This window comes from Piliocolobus tephrosceles, chromosome 1, assembly GCF_002776525.5.
Source record: "Piliocolobus tephrosceles isolate RC106 chromosome 1, ASM277652v3, whole genome shotgun sequence".
Taxonomy (NCBI): domain Eukaryota; kingdom Metazoa; phylum Chordata; class Mammalia; order Primates; family Cercopithecidae; genus Piliocolobus; species Piliocolobus tephrosceles.
In genome coordinates, this window is record NC_045434.1 from 2,552,116 (window position 1) to 2,564,591 (window position 12,476).

General features: G+C 44.4%; 1 protein-coding gene across 1 annotated transcript in view; it reads left to right on the forward strand.

Annotated features, from left to right (window-relative positions):
• SMYD3 (SET and MYND domain containing 3) overlaps window positions 1-12,476 on the forward strand; it is a 758,954-nt gene that overhangs the window by 507,092 nt on the left and 239,386 nt on the right. The gene's annotated exons all lie outside the window — the stretch shown is intronic.

The window sequence follows — 12,476 nt, forward strand, 5'->3', positions numbered from 1 at the left end:
ACACCCCAGCCCCTCCGACACCCCAGCCCCTCCGACACCCCAGCCCCCTCCAACTCACTCATCAGTTTTAAGGTAGACTAGAAAGGCGGACTCTTCCTACGAAGTAGATTTTTACTTCAACAACTTTAAAATCCACTTTGGGGCTTTGGGAGACCATGACATATAAGTTAGATTTCTTTTAGCCATCAGGACGTGGTTGTGCTTTTAACACAAACATCAAACCACCATCTGTAATTTTTAAAACCAATCTTAAAACAGCATAGTAGAATTGATTCCCAAATGTCAAGATCCTGCCTTTTCTCCTTCCTTTCACCCTTTCAATATCTAGCTGTCTTTGGAGTCTATAAAACCCATTCACAGAGCTTGGGAACAATTAGGTTCTCAAACTCCACATCTCATATGGAGGCCAACTGAAGATGAACGTCTTTCAATGTCAAGAAATGTGTTCTGGCCTCTAACCGCGGCTCCATATGTGTGCTGGTTCTGACAGGGCCGCTGCATTCAGTGACGACATCTGGTCATGATTGAGAGTGGCTACTGACGGGAGGTTTGAAGGCCCTGGCTTCCCCCACTTTTTCTTTCTTTATCTCCTTTGCAGTTTTCATAGGATTCTCTATTGTGAAGGATTCTGCAGGGAGCAGACGCTTGTGTTTTGCTTTTATAACATCACTGTAAGGATGCCCCTGTACATGCTTCAACTATGCCCATATGACTCTGCAGAAAACCGGGCCTGTTTCCTCGGTCCTGCTGTGTTCCGGCTGAGATGAGGAATAGAACATACCAAGGAAGTTTTGATTTACTTATCCTCACATCGTCTAAGTTAATGGTAGCCCTTTATAGAGACAGGTGACGATCCCCGTTTTAGATGAGCAAACCAGTGTTCAGGGAAGTTGCCCAAGGTCAGAGAGCTTGTTAATTGAGAAACCAGGACTGAAAATCAAATCCAGTCCAAGTACAGTGTTGGCTCCACCATATGTGGTTGCCTCCCGGCTGTAAGCATTTGCTTTGCTGCTGTGAGAAAGATGTATACTTGTCTACTGAGTCATAGGGCAATGGAAATAGTTTTGGCTTGCTGTATTTGGCTAATGAAGCAATGGCAGTCAGAGAGGCAGAGCCCACATTTTTGAGGTTTTTCTTTTTAACCAGCATTCTTAATGTGATGTTTCCCCCTTAAAATGTTAAAATTAGGCCAGTCCCAGTGGCTCATGCCTATAATACCAGCACTTTCGGAGGCCGAGATGGGCAGATGGTCTGAGCCCAGGAGTTTGAGACCAGCCTGGAAAACATGGAGAAACCCCATCTCTAGAAAAAAATACAAAAAAATTAGCCCGGCATGTTGGTGCACTCCTGTAGTCCCAGCTACTCAGGAGGCTGAGGTGGGAGGATACCTGAGTCCGAGGAGGTCGAGGCTGCAGTGAGTCGTGATTGCACCACTGCTCTCCAACCTGGGTGACAGAGTGAGATCCTGTCTCAAAAAATATATATATATATTATCCCCATTCTTTTATTTCTTATGGTGTCCGTAGCTTATCGGCCTCCCCAGGGAACAGTGCCCTGCATTTTCTGGGTTGCCCTGCCTCAACACAACGCTCCAGACCACCCTCTTTCTGACCTCAACCCTACGTAACCCTTTGTGTGCTCATACATTCTCTGGGTTCCCAAGGATAGAGTCTCTTGCATGAGGAAGCTGGATGAAAGCCTGGAAAGGTTATTTTGTTTAAATTCTTACCTTGAAGTTCCTTTGGTGAGGGAGCCAGACTGGAAATCATACCAGAACAGTCGTGTTTCATAGTTACAGTGTAATCGGGAGGCTGTAATTCATGGCCATTAAACTGCTTCCTTTGAAGTATAAGAAAAACCAGGACAACTTTTATGGCCCTTTAACCCACAGGATTGTAGTGCACATGAATGGAAGTCAAGTGTGTTGTGGGCTCTTGCAGGTCCTGTGGCTGGCAGAATTCCATCTTCACCCTGGTGCTCATTAATGGGTTGACTTTCAAGTGAAAACGGGTGAGTGGTATCAGAATCTTGGAAGGCTTTTCTTCTCTCTCTTTTTTTGCATTTTTATAAAATAAATCAGAAATGAGGAGTCTTATTATTTCTCTGGTAGATCTCTTAGGGACTGGGCAGTAGAAAGATAGTTAATACATACTGAGCACCTTCTAAATGTTAGCACTGTGTTGGCCATTTTTCATACCTATTTCCATTTAATCCTCACAGCAATCCTATGAAGTCGGTAGGCTCATTCCCGTTTTACAGATAGGAGACAGGCTGGAGAAGGTCACTTAGTAAGTGGTGGTGCCCGAATTCCAGTCGAGGTCTGAGCCAAAGCACGTGGTTTTGCTCCCACGCTCTGTGGCTTCCCGCACCTCATACCTGAGCTTATGTAACAGAGTAACATTGTGGAGCCCATATAATGGGTCCCAGTATTCCCTGGGATAATCACTTGTGTAATAAATCGCTGAGATTTACACGACTGTATTATATTTGTTCTTAAGAGAATTACATAGGAAAACCGTGGAGAAAGAAAGGCAACAAAAATACATATTAGTGTTTAATGACTAGATGTGTGAGATATTTATCTTACATATTATAAATTTAATGCTTCATGACATTGATCTATATGTAATTTAAAGAGACGCTCAAAATAGATATCATTAGAATAATAAGGTAGTTTTTCATTGCTGAAAAAGGTACACCTAAAGGCAATGTATTTCTTATTGAAAATTAGGTTGATAGCTGAGCTGCTCAAAATAGGGTGGGAAGAAATAAAAAACGGAATGGGGAGGGAATCTTTCAGTATGTGGACTGTAAAGCTACTCTACACTTGTTCTGAGAGGAGATAATCCATAGGACATAAAAATGTGTGAACCTCAGTTGTACGTATTCCTCAGTACATTCTGTCTCCTGTTTTTATTGCCTGGAATTGGTGCAATATGGAATTAGTCCTAAGAGAGTTCGCTTAGGTCATGGTAAGTCCCACTCTCCACTAGATGGCGCTGTGGTCGCGTAGATGCACCTGCTGCCCCTGCCAGAGGTTTTGAGAAGCAGATGAGAACCTTCTGCTGGGATCCTCCAAAGCCTAATTAAGTGTGAACTGGGGCGCCATGGAATAATGGAGTTTTTCACCTTTCTCGTTCTGGGTTCAGTTCTTCTGTGTGCCTGCACGTCTTCACTTGGCTTTTCTTTGCCTCTTTCCCTCTACCTCTTCCATCTTATTCTTCTTGGCTGCCCACCAATCCTCCTACCTATAACCTTTCTCTTCTCTGCCTTATCCTTCACACTTCTTTTCTCTTTGATGTCTGTAGGACGCACTTACATCGTGCGGTGGTAAACTGAGATGTTTCCATGTGAGCCATGCAGCGAGGCCGAATGATGGGTTGGGAACTACTTCCAAAGGAGGTGGTCATCGGCCGGGCGCGGTGGCTCACGCCTGTCATCCCAGCACTCTGGGAGATGGAGGAGGAAGGATCCCTGAGCCCAGGAGGTTGAGGCTGCAGTGAGCCATGACTGCACCACTGCACTCCAGGCTGGGTGACAGAGCAGGACCCCGCCTCTAAAAAGTAATAATAGGCCGGGCGCGGTGGCTCACGCCTGTCATCCCAGCACTTTGGGAGGCTGAGGTGGGCAGATCACAAGGTCAGGAGATCGAGACCATCCTGGCTAACATGGTGAAACCCCGTCTCTACTAAAAATACAAAAAAACTAGCCGGGCGAAGTGGCGGGCGCCTGTAGTCCCAGCTACTCAGGAGGCTGAGGCAGGAGAATGGCGTGAACCCGGGAGGCGGAGCTTGCAGTGAACCGAGATCGCGCCACTACACTCCAGCCCCGGTGACACAGCGAGACTCCGCCTCAAAAAAAGAAAAAAAAAAAAAAAAAAAAAAAAGGAGGTGGTCATCTTGCCCGTCAGGCTGGCGTCTCCTCACAGCTGGCATGCGCTTCTCAGTGGACTCATGACTTGTTCCTACAGTGAATTTGGCGATGTCTCAAAAATGATGGGTTTGGTTCTAGTAAATACAATCATAAGGAAGATAGGGACTCTGCAGTTACAGTGGTCGATGTGGAAAATATACAAAGTATCTGTGATCTCATGGGGATCGCCTAGAACCGGAGCTGGAAATCAGAGCTGGAAGACAGCGGCCAGAGAATCTGTCAAAATCTCTTATTTTGAACAAAGAAAAGAGAGATCCAGAGGATCCCGGGATCTCTTTCTGGCCAGTTTAATGCTCACTTCTGAGTAGCTGCCAGCTCCCAAGAGGGAGAGCACTGGTATTCAAAGACAGGAACCATCTGTGAATGTTATTTAGTGTAGGATCTGCAATTCTGAAAATTATCAGCCGGGGAAATGACCCCTGTGTAACTATCATTTGTAGTTCAAAAAGAGGATCATGGAAAACATTTAAACTATTTTCTGTCTTCCCCATAAAATGTTAGTCATTTATGTATAGGATTATTATTGTTTCCGTCTTCAAACCACAGCTCGCAGAGCCAGCGACCACATGATGAGAAGCAGCCATGCTTCTTAGATTTTGGTAAGGGTGGCTGATGTAAAAACGGCCCATCTCCAAAACATGGCGGATGCCACATATCCCGTGGCTCCCAGGATGAAGCCAGGCACTGCCTCTTCCATAGTACCTGGAGCAAGGAGAAACTTTCGCAAACATCTGCACCGTATAAGGTTGAAGATGGCTGGCAAGAGGAGGAAGTGCCTGTGGCAGTCGTACTGGTAGGTAGGCAGACGTGTTTGGACTTGCCTGGCATATTTTTCTCCTTGGAGCAATTCATCTTCTCTTGACATAAAACTTTCTCACTAGTCAGAAGCAACACATCCCGAGATGTCATTTAATTCACACTAACAAATTACAAGGAACTTCAGGTGAATAGCTGGGAAGGCAGCGTTTGGAACTAGCCTGATGGGATCCTAAAGATGGTTCTGTCTGTTGACCTTAGAGTATCATTTGCATCAGTCTAGTTTCCCTCCTCGCCAGAGGCGCAGGACCCCGGCCTTATTTCCCCAGACTTGAGTGAAGTGGTGTAAATGGGCTGTTTATTGGTGAGCTTTTTCTTATCATCACGGAACTTTAGAAAATAAGTACAACCTTACTCGCATGAAGTAAAGCAGTCTCTAAGTTAGCTAGACTTTCGATCTATGTGGAATGTAGAAATGTGATCTTTTTGTTTCCAAACACTGTATGTGTCGTCAGTCAAGATGTGGCTTCAGCAAATACTCACTGATAGATATGTTCTGTCAGGTATGTTCTCTGTCTTCCAGCATCTTACAGTTTACTTGACAAGGTGAACTCAGCGAATCACCAGTGATGATGTAAGTCTTGTAGGCCTTGTATTTTAGTCTCTGTTATCTTGATTACTGAGCACCCTAGAAATGAAACTCCTTAATAACTGTTTTGGCCATGCTGCAAGATAAAAGGTCGTCATTGAACTCTGTGAATGGTGGTGTCCAGGGGAGGAGGAAGCAGAGACAAGTCCTGTGTGGTCCATAGGGGCTTTTTAGAGTCTGGTGAAGGTTTGTGTCATTTTTGGTTGAGGGACATGGTTGATGCTATGGGACATTCTAGAGAGAAATGGAAGGTGGGGGCCCTCTACAGACCACAGACCTTTCTACCCCGCTGGGAGAGAAGGGAAGGAAGTAGTATCCTGTCTCCATCTTCACATTCTGGTTTCTTTTTCTTCCATGTTCCTTTTTTCTCCTCTCTCCTTTTCCGTTCTCCTTTCTGTTGTCTCTTCCCACCCCTTCTGGGAAGAACAGAAAAAAACTGACACTTATCGGTGTCCTGCCATGTGTCATCATCTCGCCAGCTTAAGGGTAAGAAAGAGGGTGGGGCACAAGGAGCCAAGTAGCTGTGTCTATTTGTCTACAGCCTGCAGTCACAATGCCTCCATTGAAAACCCAAGCCGCATGATTTGTATATCTTATCATCATCACGAATTTTTATTCTGAGAAATTATGCAAGAGAAAACATCTTCAGTCAACCATTACCGAGTGTAAACCAGGAGACAAAACAGCCATATCTCATTTAGCTTTCTTAACAACTCTGTAAAGTAGGTATATTATTCCAATCTTATAAAAGAGGAACTAGGATTCAAAACCTTGAGTGAACTAGCCAGCCCGATCCCTGGTCCCTAGCTGGCACTCGTTACATACTTGCTAAATGAAGAAGTAAGCAAAGTCAGTCATTGAGCCAGGATTTAAAACCAGATTTTATAACCTCAAGTTCCGTGCTCTTTCTGCTTTATTGTTTGTTTTCTGGGAGAGACTTGGGTGAGCCTAAAAGATCAGTAGTACCCTGTACTATTTATTGAACAATTAATATTTGACTTTTGAAATAAGAATGCAGTATGTTTGTTTCATTAGTCTTTATCTCTCTTTCTCTGTCTCTTGCTTTAGGTAACATGTAATTGTTTATACATCCCTATCCTTAACCTCCTTTTTCTTTCTTTCTTTCTTTTTTTCTTTTTTTGACCCACTCTTAGGTCTTTTATACTGGCAACCAGCTAGTTGTTTAAAAACATAGATTCTGGGTCAAGATTTTCTGGGTGTCAATCTAGGCTTCGCCACTGTCTTGCTGTGTGATCTTGGGCAAGATACTTAACCTTGCTGTTTTTCAGAATTATTAACTTTAAAATGAGGATAGTAATAAAAACCTACATCAAGGGGTTCCCATGGAAGGTTATACAAGTTGTTATATGTATAACACCCCAAACAATTCCTGGCACAGAGTAAATACTACATACATGTAGTTAATATAGCAGCATTGCTAATGTAATTATTCTGTGTGCTTTTTGCAATCTTTCCCTTTTATTTCTTGAGCTCTTTTTTTTTTTTTTAATTTCCACCTTGCTTTCTTCTCTACAGTTTGGTTTCATGTTTGGTTGTTTTTGTGGGCTTTTCTTGGTGGTAAAATATATTTAACATAAAACTTGTGATTTGAATGATCTCTAAGTCTATGATTCAGTGATATTAATTACATTCTATTAATTACATTCACAGGGTTGTGCACCATATCTATTTCTAAGTTTTTCATCACCTCAGAGAAATTCCTACCCCATTAAGCAATCCTCATCCACTCCCCTTTCACCTCAACCCTTGACACCACCAATCTGTTTTGTGTCTCTGTGAATCTGGCCACTCGAGGAACCTTGCGTAAGTGGAATCACACAGTATTTGTCCTTTTGTGTCCGGCTTCTTTCACTTACCATAATCTCTTCAAGGTTCCTCCATGCCGTAGCATTATTAGAATTCCTTTCCTTTTTATGGCAAAATAAGGTTTTGTGTCTACACCACGTTTTTTCTGTTCATCCGATGGTGGACGCCTGGGTCGTTTCCGTGGTTTGGAAATTGAGTCACGTTCTGTGAATGTGGGTGCGCAAGTATCTGCTGAGCCGCTGCTTTCGCTTCCTTTGGGCATGTACCTAGAAGCGGAGTTGCTGGATCGTTTGGGAGTTTAACTTTTCCAGGAGCCTCCAGACTGCTTTCCAACTCCACAGCAGCTGCAGGAGTTCCATCCCCACCAGCAATGCCCGGGGATTCCACTTTCTCTGTGTCCTCACCAGTATTTACTCTTCATTTCTTTTGTCATAGCCCTCCTAATGGGATGGGCATGTGGTTGTCACATGGAAATATCGGCTCGTAAATAAAAGGAGGAACACTTGAAAATTGAAGAATCAAGCTGTGTTTCAGACATGAGTCCCTAGTCAGGTCACTGACTTAGAATTATTTATTCAGCAAGAATCATGTCTCCGTAGGTTCCAAAACCTCTGGGAGCTCAGAAAATGAAGTCTCATTGTACTTTTTACCCAGGGTTAATGATCTCCATTCCCTTTCCAAGGGCGGGTGAGAGATGAGTGGGGTGCCACCGAAGAAGGGCTGTTAGCAGGAAGATACTTCCTTATCTTTATTTCTTGTGATGAAACACTGCGAGCCAAGCCTCAGAGGAGCCAGCCTGTGACTGCACATTTTGGAATTCGTCTGCTCACAGGTGTTGGCAGGCCCTGGCCCTGGTCCAGCACGGCATTTTCCCTGGAGGAACACCACGCATTGAATTTCCTTGTCTACAGACTGTGTTATTGTCAAACCTCTCAGTGGAATCAGAGGGAGGTTGGTTTGTCTGGGCATTGCCAGAAGAGTGCCTATCCAGGACCTCTTGTCTGAGCGTCTGCCAGAGAAAGCTGTGATCTCTCCAGGGAAGTTTAGGGCTTGAAGATGCACTTGGCAATGGCTGGTCTTTCTCCCAGCAGTTCTGATCACTCCCTGACCATCCTCACCTCCTGCCTTTGCCCTTCCCCCTTTGTCCTAAAGTGCTGTCGGCTGCCATGACTGGGTCTTGTTTCCCTGGTGGTGGTGGAGGTGCTGAGGTCTGGGGAAGGTTGGGAATCGTGACAGTGGGTGCAGAGCTTGCTCCTGTGTGCTGCTGCATAGCCTGCTGGCCTGGAGGAAGTCCTTTCCTGTACAGCACTGCCTCCCACCACCCCGCCCCAGCTAGCCAGCCCACATCTTGGTTTTCCTCAGGGGAGAGAATCCCTGCCACTGCGGATTCACAGCTCAATGAAGTGAAATAATGTGAGGCAAAAGGGCATTGCTAGCCAAAAAATAGTTTTTCTTAATAAGGTCTATCAAATAATGTCGATCAAATGCGTCTTGAGGAGGAAGGAGATCTTCTGTGTCTCCCAGCAGCAAGCGTGCTAAAGTAGCAGCTCGATAGACGTTCAATGAATTTCAGTCGAAAGAAAGATGCTCATACTTCTCATTTCACAATGAAGTTGATTTTCCGGGGACCACCCCCCAGATGACGTCCCCACTGTCTTAGATTAACATGCAGTTGCTTTGAGTGTCTTTTAACAAATCGATCTTTTCCTCCTGTTCCTTTTGCTTCTCTCCCTAAAGGGGCTCCCCATAGTTGGCATCGGTAAATACATTCATTAAGTGTCTCATTGTGTAGGGCCAGTGTTTCATTTCATTAATTAAAATCCATGCCCTGAACTGAGTCCGGAAGCTCTAAGAGCCAGAGCAGACTGTGAGGCACCTGCGGAAAAACGCAGCATATGCACGTACTCTAGACACAAACGCCGTGGTGTTCCACACCAGCGACGACGCCTCAGTGCCAATTCATAAATCAGAACTTCCCTGAGATGCAGGTCGTGTTCTGGGGCCAACTTCTTCACGGAAAGCACAGAGGCATCTTGCTAAAGAAGAGGAGGAGCTAGAGGAAGCATAAAGCCAGGGCTGGTCGATCAGTGTCTCTGCCTCTCCCACATTCCCCTCCCATAGGCTTTGAACTTTCTGGGTTTCTGTAGGTGTCCCTGGTTTGGACAGGGACACTGCAAAGCTAGCCAGCTCTTGTTCTGTATGTTGCACTTGATTTGTTTTGGGCTTTTAAATACTGGGCTTGGCTTTATTTGTTGGAGTTACACCTCTACTTTGCATTTCAGCGGTGAAGATAGAGGCAGTGTTGTGTCTTCCATGAGTTAACACTCACCAGATAGTTACTGAATTTTTACTCTGTGCCTAGTACTCTGCTAGGCTCTGGGAATGCAGTCGGTAACTTGATAGATAAGGTCCTGGCCTAATGAGTATGTATGTATTTGTTCAATTTTCAAGTGGTTATTAGAGCACAGTGTTTAAAATAACACCTGTGTCATGAATTCTGTTCTATATAAACCCATTAGCATTGCATGGAGAAAAGCTCCATTCATCACAACACACTATACCCCTAATCCCAGCCCACTGGTTGGCGGGTGTGTGCCATTGATCGCAAGAGTCTGGGGAAGTTATGAGCTGCCCTGGACAATTTGTCACCCATCGGCCAACAGCTTTTCATTTAGCATCCTCTGTGTGGCTAGCGACATATAGAAAATCATTTCACAATTTCATTAGAGAAGCACAATCTGTAGTCTTTTTAGTCAGATAAGATGGCTCACATATATGTATTTATAAAGTTAAACAAGAACCATTTCTTACATTGGGAATTCATTGTTAACTGCCAGAAAGATTTTAGGTGCTGGGAAGTTACATATTATAATGGGCATAAAACTCAGTCCCCAAACTCTAATGTGCCAAAAATAACGTTTCGTTTCTTTTTCTATAAATCTGCCCAATTTCTGGCCCTGATTCTCTTTCCACTGGTGTGGTGGAAAACTGAATCTCCCCTCTCAGTGTTCTGGGCTCTTCCCCAGGACCAAGCTGTTAGGGGCATGGCTCTCTTAGCCTGCCCCTGTGCAGGCCTGGTGGCTGTCTGATGCATCCTGACCACACACAGGACTCAGGAGTTGCTTGTGTCTCTGTCTATCCAAATCCCCCTCCTGGGGAAGTTGGGCTTTTGGGTGGCAGCCCTGCTTAGAACTGGGGCCTAGGCCCCTGCTCCGTCAGACCTTTAGGCTGCTTTAGTCTGTCCCCCACTCCCTACTGCATCCCAGATTTTGCAGGTGGTTTCTGCTTTCTCTACTGCTACATGCCTCCCCCGAGGCACCGAGCAGAGTCTGATCTGTGGGAGAAAAAGAGAAAAAGGAAGAGGCGATGCAAAGAGAAGAGCACAAATTGATATCTTGAAATATCATCCAGCCCTACAGCTCTTAAATGTATCATCTGTAAATATTTACCAAACACGTTGGCATAAATTACCTGTTTCATCCTCAGAGCAACCTCAGGCATTTGTTACTGTTCTCCATTTCTCAGGTGTAGACACAGACGTAGGCTAACTACTTGTCATATGGGTGGACGTCATCATAAACAATAAATGAATTAATGCGAAATTCAGGGTTTGGACCTCTTGTTTCTGCGCCAGTCCAGTGGCTTCTGTATAGCACCGGGCTGCTTCTCAGGCTGTGCTGCGGTTTGTGAAGCCGCCCGTGGTCTGTAGCTTTAACAAGCATGACAGCTTGTTTAGTGGACATTGGAAACATCTAGGTGAGTGGTGTTTTATTTATTCACGTGTCTTAATCATTCAATCTTTCAAAGGTTAGATTTTCTTTTTCTTCTTCTTTTTTTTTTTTTTTTTGAGATGGAGTCTTGCTCTGTCACCAGGCTGGAGTGCAGTGGCGCGATCTCGGCTCACTGCAACATCCACCTCCCGAGTAGCTTGGACTACAGGCATGTGCTACCACTCCCAGCTAATTTGTGTATTTTTAGTAAAGACAGGGTTTTACCATGTTGGCCAGGATGGTCTCAATCTCTTGACCATGTGATCTGCCTGCCTTGGCTTCCGAAAGTGCTGGGATTACAGGCGTGAGCTACTGTGCCCAGCCAAAGGTTAGATTTTACCTGTGTCCTTTTTACGGCTTTCTTTCTTTTCTTTTTTTTTTTTTAAGTTTCTTCATCTCTTACTTTCTCAGTCTCACCTCATACCACCTAGTACTGTGATCTGCATATAGATGGATAATAAGAGTGGTAAATTAAACATACGCTCTTAATTAAGGGCATAAAAAGTCATTTTAAGAGTAGGCCCTCCCCCGTTTCTGAAATGAGGCAAGCAAAGGCCCCATGGAAGTATAACTTTCCTCCTAAATGTGGCAGATGACCAGGGTGGTGAGGAAAATGCTTGGAGCCCTCACAGCTCCTTGATGTCCTGGGAGAAAATGCTTATTTCAGAGGGTGAGGGCAGGACCAGGAGGTAGATCCAAGGTGCTGACCTCTAGGGAGCGTAACTCCCACAGCGTCTCTAGCCGTCTGGCACATGGACAACAGTAACCTCATCGTGTGTCCCTTTGCCGAAAGCCCAGTGTCCCTCTCAGCTGATGCCTTCACTTTCATTTTGTTGACTCTTGAAACACACAGGGCACATCAGAGGAAGGGTAGAAATAATGAGAACCACAGAGTAGTTCCTAATGTTTATGCTGTGAAGCACCCTGTGTAGGTGGATTTTTCTGGCTTTAGGAATGGAACACACTTAAAAGTTGCTACTTATGTGACTTGGGAGAGAGGAGAGTAACGGAAGCTCTTCTGGTATTTTATTTTATTTTTGTAATGAAAAGAAATTGAGAGAAAGATGATGGACCAACCAGAAAAAACAAGTCCTTTTGGATTCCTTTCTGCACCTTAGAACGAAACGATTTTCTAAGCATCTGAAACGATTAACCGTGGGGATTTTCCATTTTGAGGAAGCCCCTGGATGGAATATCAGATATTGTAGTTTAATGTCTTCTTCTTATGGTGGTAAAACATACACAACATAAAATTGACCATTTAAATCAAATTATATAACCAATTAAATGAGTATATAGTTCAATGACATCAAACACATTCACACCGTTGTGAAACCATCACCACCATCCATCCCCAGAACGTTTCCAGTGTCTCAAACTAAAATTCTGTACCCATTAACTATGAACTCCCCATTCCCTATTCCCCCAGTCCTAGCATCCATCACTCTGTCTTTATAAGTTTGACCACTCTAGGTCCCTCATGTAAATGGAATCTATCTATCTATCTATCTATCTATCTATCTATCTATCTATCTATCTAT